Source organism: Medicago sativa, chromosome 7 (genome assembly GCF_051527215.1).
Source record: "Medicago sativa cultivar Bolivia chromosome 7, Bolivia_mono, whole genome shotgun sequence".
NCBI lineage: Eukaryota > Viridiplantae > Streptophyta > Magnoliopsida > Fabales > Fabaceae > Medicago > Medicago sativa.
This window is the reverse complement of record NC_140755.1, coordinates 46,234,191-46,249,312: the sequence shown is the minus strand read 5'-3', so window position 1 is coordinate 46,249,312 and position 15,122 is coordinate 46,234,191. Positions and strand designations below refer to the sequence as shown.

At 34.3% G+C, this 15,122-nt stretch overlaps 2 pseudogenes across 1 annotated transcript; one reads left to right on the top strand and one right to left on the bottom strand.

The window, feature by feature from the left end:
* Positions 1-597: 597 nt before the first annotated feature.
* Positions 598-1,702, top strand: LOC146906210 (auxin-responsive protein SAUR36 pseudogene; annotated as a pseudogene).
* A 9,971-nt stretch (positions 1,703-11,673) lies between these two features.
* LOC146906209 (uncharacterized) lies at positions 11,674-14,832 on the bottom strand (annotated as a pseudogene). Its single transcript, XR_015020540.1, has 4 exons — positions 14,426-14,832; positions 13,692-13,887; positions 12,532-12,678; positions 11,674-12,400 (listed from the first exon to the last, which is right to left on the bottom strand). The product of XR_015020540.1 is annotated as an uncharacterized LOC146906209 (transcript).
* Between the last annotated feature and the right edge of the window lie 290 nt (positions 14,833-15,122).

Here is a 15,122-nt window from a genome sequence, read left to right as displayed (position 1 = left end):
GTGTTTATTTGATTCAAGTTGAAAGATTAGCTTTGTGCAAGTGCAGATCCGATCAATGACAATGACTTTGACGTCGTCAATGTTGCAGATCTGAAGACATGAGTATTCCGGAGCCTTGAATATAGTCATATTAGTCATATTTGTAGGCATATGTACTTTGCCGTTTTATGCTATTAACATGGATTTGTTCACAGATTCATCCTTTATGTTTTTAGCGAATTTGGATTTGTATTGTCTTGATGTACTCTATCAATATGAATGAATGAATATCATTTATTTTTATTAAAAAAAAAAAAAAAAATTGGCGGGCACCACAAGATTGCCAAACCCAAAAAAAAATTTAATATAAAAGTGAGAAAATTCCTTAAAAAAAAAAAAATAAAAGTGAGAAAATATAATTTGTGGTGTCTGAGTTTTATAGAATATTAATGAAAAACTATTTTAATATGCTTAGTTTTCAACCATGGTTTATATATTCTTTATTTAAAATCTCTAGAAATAATCTTCAAATTTTTTATTTTTAAAAATTAATTTTTAGAGAATCTAAAATAAATGGCTCTTACTATAGATAGCCCCGAATCTTGATCCACTTGACGAATTGCTACAACTAGCTAGAACCGTGAGTTGCTCCATTTTAACCTCGTGTACTTTTCTCACTCAGCACTTGAAAAATTCAACCTCTGTTGAAAGTTCTGGTTATTTGAGCTCTTCAACGTTCAAACCTTGAACTTTCCCCTAAACAATTCAAACACAACATAGCCTACACAAGAAAACCTAGTAGCTAGTAGAGACAAGACACCCCCAAAAATATAAAGCTTGCGTTGCAACTTTGAATTTCATGGCTTTTATCAAGAAGCAAATCTAGTTAGTTAATTATGTTGATTTGATTTGAAAATCATGTCAAACATACCAACCTCACTCTCTGATATTTGCCTCACACAGTTTCGCCTTGCCATGTCCATAGCAAACCCATGGCCCTTCTCATGAACCCCACCACACACTAGCATATTACGTACCACCTTCATCTTCTACGTTCACTCACAAACATGGCAAAGATTCACGGATTTAAGCTCGGGAAGCGCCTCATCTGGGTTTCTAGATTGATGTTTAATAAGACGCGGATTCGAACTGGATATCATCGCTTTGATTGTCCTGCTCAATCACCGGCAATGAAACTTCTCAAATGGGGCAGCAAGCTAACGACGGGTGCCATGAAGCTTTTCAACAGGTCGAGTTATACTCGGTTAGGATCCAGCCCGAAATTCAGCGTGCCGAAGGGACAAATGGTCGTGTATGTGGGACAGAAAGAGGAAGAGATAAATAGGGTTATGGTGCCAGTGATATACTTTAACCACCCATTGTTTAGTGAATTACTTAAAGATGTTGAAGAGGAGTATGGTTTTAACCATCAAGGTGGGATTACGATACCATGTAGGTTTACGGAGTTTGAACGGATCAAGACCTGGATTGCATCAGGTTCCTGCAATTGGACCAGTTGAAAATATGTAACGTTTATGATATGGTGATCATGTAGATAATAGAAGATGAAGTTGTGTTTGATGTTGTTGTGTGTGCTTATGCATGTTTGGATTGATTTATTTGAGTTTATCTATTAGTCTATTTAAACATTGTGACACTATTTGTTGTTTGAAAAAACATTTGAAAATAATTTATAACATATTCCTAAGCTATTTTTAGTTTATTCTCATGATAGCTTATGAAAATTGTTTGACTTTAATTTAGTTTTTGTTATAAAAATAGTAATACATAAGTGCTTAATATGATAAACGCTTATGTTAAAAACGTATAATTATTCAAATAAGACTAATCTTATATCTTAGACTTAGATGTTGTTGAAGTTGATATACTACAATTGATTTAATTGTTGCAAGTGGTGAGAAAAGGATGAATTCGTTTTTGTAGAGTAATAGTTGATGTACCGATATAGCTTTCGGTTTGTCACTCAACCCTTAACATATATGGATACTAAGGTCCATATTCAAGTATCTAAGCCAATAACTCGAGCATTACGCGCTCGCTCCTAAGTTTCAACACACAGCCTCGACTGGACAGCTCCTATTCAGGGCACATCATCTTGATCAATAAGGGCTCAGGGATTGTGCACGGCTTTAGTGCCGTGGTCGGGCGACTATCTGATCAAGAGAATTCGACCCATCAAGCTAAACCTAATTTGGAGCAATTGAGACCTATATATAGACGTATTTGTAGAGGCTTCCAAAGATGACACAATCTCCATCCGCCTCATTAAACCTTATAGTGGCTAAATTTGCCTACACACTCCCCTTGAATTCTAGAAGGAAGACTTGGTGTTGTATGTGGGAAAAGAGGAAAACTTTCGCATTGATCTCTCATGATTTTATAGAAGATGGTATGATCTACAACTACTATCGTCAAGAAGAGATTATGACGACAATTTAAGCTACATTAGTAAGTTGCAACAACAAAATGAAAACCTCTAGACACAATCCAACAAATATATCAAGAGTGGATCTACGGTGATCAAGAACATGAGGTGGAGTTCCAGGATCCTCACCTTTAATTTCGCATGATCCAATATCCATTCAAATATAAGGATTTTGATGGGAAAAGTGACCCTCGAGAACACCTCACGAATATGAGAAGATAGAAATATGTAAAAGAAAATTAGAATAACAATGTATCATTTAGTATAATTGAAAAATATAGAAAAAAGAAGTCAAAGAAGTATTTCTCTCTTTTCCTTTTTTAAATAAAAGATCGGAACGTCACACTTAATTACTTATAATTTAACCAATTATTCGAAGTCCACGTGAACTTAGTTCACTACCAAAAAAAAAACCCAATTATTCGCAACACCTTTTTTTTTTTTAAGGAATTATTCACAACACCTTAAAAATACATATTAAACTAGGAAAAATACAAAATGTCAAGGATGACATTAATATATTTACATATAAATTTTAGAAGTTCTAGATTTCTCTAAATTTCTTCCTTACTATTTAAACAAGTGAATTTTACGTCTATTTAATTTTTCTTTCGTGGTTTTGTCATTTAAGTGCGACATTATTTTGATCTTCAACTTTGTGTATCATTATTTGTTTTTTTGTTTATGTGTTTGTTTGGTTCAGATTGTCAGATTAGTTTCGATTTAGTGTAGCTACATTCAATGACTTTGACGTCATCAACGTTGCAGATTTGGATGCATAACTATTTTGGGTACTTCAATATAGTCATATTTGTAGACTTGTGTACCTTTCCTTTTATCCTATTAACATGAATATTGCGAATTTGTTTGCAAATTCATCATTTTTGTTTGTAACGAATTTGTATTGATGTATTCTATCAATTTTAATGAATATTGTTGTTTTTGTACTCTATCAATTATTATTACTAACATAAACTAGGGAAAAATATTTGTAGTATTAAAACCAAAAAAATATATAATGGAACCAATAAGAAGTACTCCTTTCTTATCTTATTCTGGTGAGTCACTTTAGCAAAACATTATGTGGAATGAAGAGGTTCTTAATTCGGGTAGACTTCATTATCTCAGGATTTTAGGTAATTAATTTGGTACATCAGTTTTTCTTTGTGTTTAGCTTATTCAATCCATGGAATGAAAAGAAGAAAGGGATATACCTGCCGGCAACGTTTTCTCACCAGTAGCGTCCCTTTCACTAGAGATAACAAAGGTGGTGGAGAATCTTTATATTCACACTCCATATACAAAACAAAAAAAAACAAAATTTTTTTTTGATAATAATTGCATAAAAGAAGCATCGAATCTAAGAGGCTATAAGGATATCAAGGTGTTGTTAAGGAAGTTTCTATAGTGGTCAAGGACCATGTACTTCCAGCAAAAAGATACAAGAGGACTAACTAGTGGTGAACATAGGTTCATTCATTAATTCATGTGGTCCAACAATGAACAAATATCTAAAATATAACGTAGTAAAAGACCGTCTAATTTCTATATTTTTTTGTTTATATGTTCACTTCCACAAAATATCAATGTCGATCAAACATATTGAGACCTAAAGCCGCATATAATATAATATACTTTGGAAATTCAAGGAGGTGTGGCTGAAAAATAGAAAGTTAACAAATAAATCATGCAATTAAAACTTGCCAACAGTGTCTTGAAAAATTCTTGATGCTATTTTTCTAGAGAAATAACATTGTTCTAATACTTTTTTATATAAGAGAAATTAACATAAGAGTGACAGGTTATAAAAAGAAACTTCCCTAAAAAAAATCCCTCAAAAAAGGTTATAAAAAAAAAAAACTATTAACAAAATTATTGATTTCTCTTTCCTCAATTTTTTTTATTGATTTCTCTAATTAAAATCAAATATTACATTCCTTCAAAAAATATCAAATATCATTTTTAAACAAACAATAAAATAGAAAAAATGTCACATAAAGATAATGTTTGAAGAAGGAAACACGTTTACAAAATTGAATTCAAGCTCCAATGATGAAATTGACACCCAGTTTCTATCCCTAAAACGAGACTTGAAATACGAAGTATATCAAAATAAATAACTTGTTACAATCCTATTTATATAAGTACAAAAAGTGCATGTTTGTTGGAAGAAATCATGCTCGGGTAGAGACTTGAGGTTTTTTCAGGCGGAGGGAATAGTCAAGTGGTCTTCAAAAGTCACTAAACCTCCTCACTTCGCTATGTGAAGTGTTACTCGCCCAAGGAGTGTGCTCTAGCCTTTATCTATGGAACTCGCCACCTTCATTTTGCCAACAAGGTTAGTCTCACCCTTACCTTAGATTGATTAGCAGCAAGGTCTACAGACTTCTCTTTCTCTTTTCTTCTCTTCTCTTCTCTTCTCTCTAAACCTTGTTTTCTCCAAATCATTGTTTTTGCATATATTAATCTTTCAACCTAATATCTCCTCTATCTATATTACTAATTACTCTTCTTAAATCTGATTAGGCCTAATAACTCCCTTCTTTCTATTTCAGCCCCCAAATCTACTTATTCTAATAATTATATTTCTCCACTAAATATATTCTTCCACTAAATATATTCTAATAAATAATAAAATAAAGCCACTCAATAAAATATCAACATATCACATAATTAAATAAATCATATAATTCGACTCTATCTCAAGAAAATAATTAAATAATAAAATAGGGTGTTACAACTCTCCCCCACTTAAAAGAATTTCGTACTCGAAATTCAGAGCACATGAGAAAATGAATTTAATTATTGCTTAAATATCTTAAACTATATATAACAAATTAGAAACTTCAAACAATACACAAAAATCACATTAAGTTGGTTAGTTAAACATGATCACATAATAAAACATAACCATTAATTAGAAAACACAATGACAGTATTCAACCGTCGCACGACACAATGACTCATCTACTTGGCCGGATGGACCGACCTGCTCTGATACCAATCGTAACACCCCGTTTTCCCAACATAAAAATTTCACATATAAATCAGAGTCATTCAACATAAATGGAATGTTAGACTTCTTAAAAATCATAAATGGAATAAATAACAATTCATCCTTCATAAATTGGTCAACATAAATATTCAAAAACTTCGCAGCGGATTTTAATTCAACAACATAATTAGTCTTGGCACGAAGGCCTCATCAAAACATCTCGTAATAATCCAAAAACTAAATCATAGTCATGTAAAATCATAAGTAGTACATAAGGAATAGAAAATAGCCACAAAAGTTCTCATCCTGTTACGTATCAGAGCACCTAAAGACACAGTGAGAGATAGCCACTCACGACAGCAATCAACAGCTACTTATTCTCGATCACCTGCAAGTTACTCATACGAAAAGCAACATTTCTAAGCAGAAGGGGTGAGATTTCACATTCAATAATAATAAGCATATAATTCATCATAATTTAACAACATAAATAACACTTATTTAACTATGTTACTTCATCATAAAACTTCTTAATTCAACTCCTTAATTTGTTGATAACTTGGCAACAACGACAATAGATCAACTACGACATCCACAACTTCTACTAGACATCAAGGACGTTGCAACAACAACTCTTTAACTTCGACAATGCAACAACAACCAAGACATCATGCATGTGGTATCATTCAGGGCATAAGTCCTCGTCTCTATTGAGCATAAAAGGCACCCAGGCTTCAGCCCTCGTCACTTTAGAGCACAAGGCTCCAGGGCTTGAGCCCTCGTCGCTATTGAGCAAAATGCTACAGGGCTTAAGCCCTCATCGTTTGTATGAATAGACTTGTTTTATCTTGGTTTTCGGATGTCAAACATTGATTACGTTTGAACCTTTTTAACCGGTGATATCTTATTTTTTCTTGGGAAGGGAAAAAAGTAAGCAAAACCCTTGAGAATCGAGGTCCGTGAGTTGTTTTCGCTACGGGAAGGTGTTAGACACCCATAACGACTATAGTATCCTATAGGAACCGTCTTTACTTTCTACGCGCGCGCTTTTTTTTTAATGCTATTTAAAAGTGTTTATTTAAACCTAAGTGTTTTCTAAGTGAAGAATTGGAGGGAGAAGAAAGTGTTTGGATTTTTATTTTATTTGAATTGAAGGAATTTTGATTCCTTGCCTACGTACCCGTTTAAGGGATCAAATCCACCGTAGTTCTCTTTCAAAAATGTTTTTGTTTTTGTTGGTTGATTTTAAGTTTGAAAATGGGAATTTTGAAGAATGAGAGAGAGAGGCCTCAAGGGCATAAGATTGTGAAATTGTGAGGTTTGATTAGTTATTTTGGAAAGAAAAGTCAAGTATGATTAAGATTCATTGAAATTTTGATTAAGAAAATAAAAGAGAAAATACAATGGGATTTTGATCCCAAGGTTTATTTTGAAAATGGTTTGAGTGAAGTTTGTTCATATTTTTTGGAAAATGATTTTTCTAAGTGTAAATCCTAGGAATTCATCTAAACATACAATCCTAAACATACATCTAAACATGCATAGCCTAAGCATACATCTAAAGTGAGGTGTGTGCATGAGTCGGTGCTTGTGTCGGTGTACATCTTTAGAGTCCATTGTCCTTTACATCATTAGCCTAGATACATTCTATGGTCTTGCAAGAATTTAAAAGCATAAGAAAAATATTACAAAATTCCTAAGTTTTACATTCTAAGCTTTGCATGAATTTTAAAGTGTAGGAAGATAAAAACCAAGAATGTGAGATGGAGGATGAAATGCTTATGGAATGTATGAAACATGAAATGAAAGGGTTAGTAGCACAAGATGCAATAGGATAAAGAAATAAGGCAAGAAAGTGTTAAACAAAAGTGGTAAAATCAACAAGAATAAAGTGTTAAAATATACTAAAAGTTTACCATAACTTCTCCATATGCACATGACCTATAATTCTCTCATCATAGCACTTTTCAAGAGACTTTATTGCAGCCACAATGTGGTAATTGTAGGCACATATTCAAACCAAGAGTTATGACACACTTTTAAGCACATTTTACATTTTATTTTTACATAGAAATATTCACATAACTTGTAAAACACGAAACTAACAAATCAAACTCCAAAACAGTAAAGAATAGCACCAAATCAGAGGCATACACATTGTAAATTCTCATACCAAGGGTCAATATACCATAGCAAGATTTAAGGATCAAGAACATGCAAGAATTTCACAAGAAATTAACAAAAAGTAACATAAAATCACAAGAAAACTCCACATATATTTTTATCAATTTTTAATAGGCTAGAATCATTACAAAAATACCACAAAACTACCAAGAAATGTGTATGAAAATACTTAGAATTTTTTAAAGGATTTTTGGACACAAGAGCACATAGAACTTTCACAAATTTAACAAACATAGTAAACAATTAACAAGAAAATACTACCTATTTTTTAATCAAGATTTAACACATAACAACATCACAAAAATGTCAAGAAAATGATCAAGAACACATAGAAAAATTTTTAGGATTTTTTTAAGAAAAAGTTTTGGACAAACAGGGGTGTATATAGCAATTTTCAGCAAAAACGTAGGAAACAGGGGGGGTGCATAGCAAAACAGTCAAACAGGCATGAAAACTGGGCTTAAAAGGCGGGTTAGGGTTGGAACCATGGGTTGAACCGGTTCGATGGCCTATATAAGGCCATGAACCGGTTTTTGGTTCATTTCCTTCCACACTTTCTCTCTCTAACACTTCAAACCCTCTCCTCTCTCTCTACAAGAACACAATACCAGCAACACATGAACACGCCGGAAAGCTCATAGTTCGCCGGAAACTTCATCTTCTCCGGCGAGAAGTGCGGTTTTCCGGCGAACACAAAACTTGTCCGACCTCAAAACTTTTAACAATTTCCAAATCCTCTTTCAATTTTAAGCACAAATCCGATTTCAAAACTTCAGAAACAAATTCATATACACATAAATCTCCACATCTTGATTCGATCTTCAAAACCCACAACACCCAAAAAACCAATTCTTTCCACACAAAAAACCTATCCTTTTCATCTTTAACCTTAACCCATCTCACAAAAATCATCCACAAATGGCCCCCAAATCAACTGACAAAAACCCAAAAAAGAGGAAGGGAAAAGTAGTGGGCACTTCCACTCATGACCCACTTCAACCACCACCACCACAACCACCCATTCAACCCCCACCCTACCGGAGGTTTGTGTCGGCCGCGGCTGAAGAATGGTACAATGTGATTAAAAAGTATGAATTCAACAAGGAGAGGGGCTTCAATTTTAACAAGCTTGGGAAGTACCCAATCTTTGAAGAAACAATCAAGCAAAGAGGCTGGGAAGGTATTGCAAACAAGGTGACGGAGGAGAGCAATTCAACAATAGCTTGTAAGTTCTTGGCTAATGCTCTTGCTGAAAAGGAGTCTGATAGGCATGCGTATGTGCGAGGTAAGCGAGTAAGTTATTGCAATTTGGACATTGATAGGGTACTCGGGTTAGGAGTTGTGGAACACTGTGATGTAGAACTTAGGAGGAACAATTCTGACCTGTATAAGACCCGTGCTCAAAGGGATAGTTTGATTGAGGGTCTGATGAGAGAGGGTAGAGGATGGATAGGTACTGCTGAGAGGCCTCAAAGAATTAACATTGTGGATCTGTTACCTGAGTATAAGGCATGTGCCTCCATTATTCTTACTGTTGTTGAGCAGACTTCGTCCACCGCTGAGATGATTAGGGATAGAGTGATGATTTTGTTGGCTTTGATTTCTGAGGCGGATATTGATGTGGGGAGGTTGATGTACATGAGTTTGAAGAAATTGGTGAGGACGGATCATACCACTCTAGGACATTGTTGTTTGATTAATAGATTGTGTCTCTGCTGCGGTTCCGGTTGAACCCTCTGATACTTATATCAGGTCTTTGAGGCCTATTTTTGAGGGTGTGATGCGTGGTTTTGAGAGGGAGCAGGAGAAATATGACCGTGAGTATGCTCGGGCACAAGGTGCACAAGGACAGCCTCAGATGATGGAGCAGGATCCGGTCCCACTAGTACCACCACCACAAGTGCAGCAGCAGGGTCTCCCACCATATTTTGCTGAGTATACTTATGCCATGGCCAACTGGGCCAAGGATATTTCATCTCGAGATCGGATGCCACCACCATCATTTCCTCCGCCTTTCTACCAGGCAGCTCAGCTTTACCGTTAGAGTACTGCTGCCCAGACTAATGCTTTTGACAGGTTTGCTAGCCCACTTGAGATGGAGAATTATTTCGCAGAGGAGAGGCAGAGAGGGGCTAGAGCAGAGGAGCGCATTCGGGCGGAGTATTATAGGATTCAGTCAGAGAGACAGCCAGATGCAAACACTCAGCCTATTTACTATCCGTTTCCACCTATAGGACCAGGAGGGTCGTCAGGAGCACAGTATTGATTTGGGCACCTTGTCTAGCCCGAACAGCAACTCTTTTTATTGCTTTTAGTATTTGCTTCTGTTTCTTTTGTTTTTGTTATTTATGTTTGAAGAACATTTTGTATGGAGTCAGTTTAAGTAGTGTCTGATGTTTGACTTAATATTCCCCTATTTTGTGATGCATCTGAATTTGTTTATTATCAATGAATTTGCTTTTCTTGACATTTACCAGTTCAGTAACAAAGACTTCTTCAATGTTTTTTCAAAAGTTCAAAGGAAGTAGTGCTTGCATGATTCTATAAGGGAAGTGTACGACAGGAATGATGCTTAGGTAGCTACAACTTCCAGAAACCTCAACTTGTAAGGTTACAACCAAATTTTTCTTTTTCAATTTTTACAAATATGAGTGTTTCCATATGGATGCAATTTCTAAGATTTGCGATTTTTCTTTGTAATTGATTGGTCATATATTGTACACACTAAGGCAAATTGCTTGTACCTTGAGCCTTTGTAGCCCACCTTTGTTTATATTGAATTATCCTTTGTTTAAACCAAGTTGAGCCACTAGGATTTAGACCCCTTTGTTTTGGTGACTAACCACATTACAAGCCTAGAGACCGTAGGAATATACCCAAAATTTTGTTGGAGTTAGACATGTTTATGTGTGTTATATTGAAAAGTAATGATGCAAGTTTGGGGTTCCTTGATGAAAAGTAATGATGCAAGTTTATATTGAATCTCTGCTGTTTTTCATTTTAAGTTGGTTCCTTGAGAACAAGTAATGATGCAAGTTTGGGGTTGTGATGACAATCTGTCATTACTAGTTTTGTAGACACTTTTCATGTAATTTCTAGGGTAATTCAACAAGAAAACAGAAGTTGAAAGCACAAAGAGACCAGGATTTCAGAATTCCAGAAAAACGACAATTCGGGCGCCGAACTATCTCATTCGGGCCCCGAACTCTAAGCTTCCAGGATGGCCATTATTCACGTAAACAATCGGGCCCTGAATCAGTGTTTTTGGGCGCCGATTTTTAGTGCCAAAAGTGACTCTGACTTCGAAAATAATCGGGCGCCGAACAAGGAGGTTCGGGCGCCGATTCCACGCAACCATGGGCTTCTGGATTTGATGTTTTCACAGTTCGGGCACCGATTTTTACACTTCGGGGCCCGATTTTTCACCTGTCTATTTAAGAAAGCTGCGTTTTCAGAATAAGGGTTCGCGTTTTTGGAGATAGAAAGACATAGAAACACAAGAAAAGCGATTTTGGAGCATTATTGGAGGAGATTCAACAAGAAAAGTTCATGAATTCTTCTTGTAATCTCTCTTTTACTCTTTCTTTTTGTTTAGCTGCTATGTGTAACTAAATCCTCCATTGTTGGAGATGAGTAACCCTAGATGAACATAATTGTTATTTGACCTAATTTTATTTATTGACGAATTTCATTGAATTGATTCTCTTATCTCTGTTCTTAATGCTTTTATTGATTGGCCGTCTTTAAATTGATTTACGGTTTATATTGTGATACGGAAGTGGAATATATAAACGCTTGAGATAAGAAATCTTCGCCTTTATAATCTAGGAATAGATACAAACCCTTGTAACCAACTAAGAATCCTTGTTCGTTCATGCTTAATTCTAATCTTAAAATTCACTAAGGAATTAGGTGTTTATTTTAGAGTTAACGTTTCTGTCACTAAGGAATTAGGGCACGAATTTTATAGAGGATTCGATAGCAATTAGATGAGTCAATTCAATAGTGAGAATTAGGCTATTAACATGAAATAAGTCATCTAGTAAAACTCATCTCCAACACCTTTCTCTTTATAAATTTGAACCATCTTCTACTTTGTTTAATTTTCATTATTGCGATAAAACAAACTCCGTAACCTTTTGTTCAACTAAGTCTCAAATATGATTCAATAGTATAACGTAATCCTCGAGTTTGACACTCGGTCTTACCGTTTTAACTTTACTACTTGAACGATTTCGTACACTTGCAAAAATCGCTATCAAAGCGGTGTAAGAAATAAACAATCAACAGTCCAAAATCTTGGGGTCGAATTCAGGGATCCCGAGCAAAAAGAATAGGTACAATATGATGGTGATGAAAAGGAGGTCGTGCACATCACAGTGAACAAGAAGCCGGTGGAAGCTATAATGATGAACGGTGGGCATGGATGCAAACCAACATTCAAAGAATAAGCACCGAGAAACAAAGACAAGGTGTTGAAAGGAACGATGTCCAACAGAGCAATCGAATAAATGAAGAAAACAATCAAATGCTCCGAAGCATAATGCAACACCTTCTTCTCCTTCTTCTTCTTCTTCTCCTTCTTCTTCTTCTTCTTCTTCTTCTTCTTCTTCTTCTTCTTCTTCTTCTTCTTCTTCTTCTTCTTCTTCTTCTTCTTCTGCTTCTTCTTCTTCTCCTTCTCCTTCTTCTCCTTCTTCTCCTTCTTCTCCTTCTTCTTCTCCTCCTTCTCCTCCTCCTCCTCCTCCTCCTTCTTCCTCTTCTTCTTCTTCTTATAATTTTCCCGTTAGAGTGAGTACCTGCAAACAATCGTAATCATAAAGAGCAAGAAGAGTTGGTTTATATTCTGCTTTAATAATAATTTTATAGACAAATAGACTCATAGATTACAAAATTTATGATAAAAGAGGTAGAAGGGTGAAGAACATACCAGTTGTAGCACGATGAATTTGTTGAGTAAGATTTGATAAAGGATTAGGCGATAAGAATGTTGGTGATGGTGTTGGTGCTGGTGTCGGAGATAAGGTAGTTGATCTACTGGATAAATTCTTACTTGAAGTCGAAGCTAACACATCACCTTTAAAAGCAACCAATAACAAAATTTCAAATAATTAATTCATTAATAAAATACAAAATGAAAAATTACGTTTTAACCTAATTTACAAGATAAACTTCAATTCAAATTAGAAAACAACAAAATAAGATAATTAAATTAAAAACATGATCAATAGTGTTTGAAAACTTAATTTGAAAAAGTTATGAATGAATGATTCCATGTCAAAGAATTATTTAGGAATATTTTTTTTTTTGAAGGAGGAAAAATTTTTTTAGCTAGGTGAAACTTCATATGAACATTATATATATATATATATATATATATATATATATATATATATATATATATATATATATATATATATATATAGTTGTATAATATTATGATGGTTCTGACAAAATTACAGTTATTTTTTACTGATATAATTTTTTTAGGTAGGTGAAAAAGAGTAACTGGACCCTTGAACAAAATGTTTAATCTTTTGTCCAATATACAATGAATCTAAATGTATACTCCTAAGTCATTGTCAATTAGTCAACAAATCTCAACTTGTGAAGCATCTGACAAATAGTTGGTATCACGTGATTTCAAAAGCTATCGTAAAAAAAGAGAAATGATATTTGTACAACCACTTTCTGACAACTTTTTGACAACTTTCTCTCTCATATTCACATTATCCTCTTATTCTCTCTCTTCTTTTTTCTCTCTCCATTGTTTTTGACTAATGAAAAGAGAGAAAAAAGAAGTTGTCACATAAGTTGTCTCATATAGTTGTTCAAATAACACTACTTGTAATAAAAAGTTGAATTTGGATAGTTCTATAGATTCACTCATCTAATTGTTTGTAATATTTACTTTAACAGCAATCTTTATCATGTCATTCGAGTCATCCTCGTTTCTTAAAATTGACATCTCAAACATGCCAATTTTAAGAAACGAAGATTTGGCAAAAACATGTTGATGATTTCTTTTAATGAAATTAGAATTATAATATAATCAACTTATAATAAGGTAAAAGAGATAAGTAGTAGTACCACAGTCCACATATTCATAATCCACCAAGAGGTAACCTTGAGCATTACCATCCCCAGATGTGTCAAGCAGTTGAAAGACATCCATATCCAAGTCAAGCCCTCCATTGCTACACTTATCAACAATTCTTACTGTTTGGATGGTCGGAGTTATTGATTGTTGTTGCGTTGCTGAATTCCCACCATCTGGGTTTGTCACCTGCAATTAGGGGTGACAAAATGAATAAAATCTATGGATATGGGTTTGAATTGAACCACTAGAGATTCATCATCATTCACTCAGGCCGAAATCGATCAATACTAGGTGAATGACTAATTCAACCATCAAAATTATAGTCTATTATCTATTAACTACGTGAAACAAACAATATTGTAAATATGTTTGTTACATTGAATGCCTTAAGTTGAGAGTGTGGATTTAAACCTGTAAAATTCATATATTAGTTGTTTTCTAATGTTGACTCGAAAAATAGAAAATATAATCGAATACTAGTTGTTTTTGTATTCTAAATGTGTTACAGGTCTTATAGATTCAAGTCACCCTCGAATCGAAATAGTTAAAAAAAATGTATTTTATAGAACTTTCTTCCAAAGAAAAAAATACAGTTCATGTGGTGGCTGCAACCTGAAAAGACATTTTAGGGCGCATATATTTGAACTGGTAATGTGTGAGATTCACACCAAACTACTTGACAAAAATTAAATAAGTAAACTGCAAACATTATACATATACATACTTTTAAGCACTTGCCACAAGCAGATTTGCCAACAGGACCAACAGGTCCACAAAAGGCAGCCCAACCATATTTGCTTCGCCATGACAATGATTTGTTCCCATCTTGAGATGCACATTACACACCTGATGTGTTCAAGTTCCATTTGTTTCCTATACCTTGTTTAGTTGCTGGAGAATTGAAAGACTGATATGTAGCAGTCACATTGTTTGCACTTTGAGCTGAGGCCAATGGTAGAACACAAAATATCAACACCAAATCCAGAAGGAAAAGTTGCTTCAACATAGTTTTGAAACTACAAAAAAGAGAAACTACCAAGTGGTGTGTTACTTGGAAGAAGTAGAAGTATCTAGCATAGAAGTTTTAGTTATAGGCAAAGGGGAAAACATGAAGCCGTGTCTTTAGATGTGGTTAGAGGAAGCTACCGAGTGGTGTTGGAATAGTGGTGTATGAGTCAAGGTGGACTAAGTCAAATGCCCAATTATTAATTAAAGTTGGTAAGTAAAATGTAGACTTAATTTGGATAATAGTGTATAATTTTTTTTTTTTACGTACACATCCGATAAAATCACTCAAGATTCCACCTTATTATGTTATGTTAGTTCTTAAAATATCATTTTTTTTTTTTTTGAAAGAAGTTCTTAAAATATCATTATAAATATCAATTTAACAGGATTTGGTTGAATATATTTATAAAAAT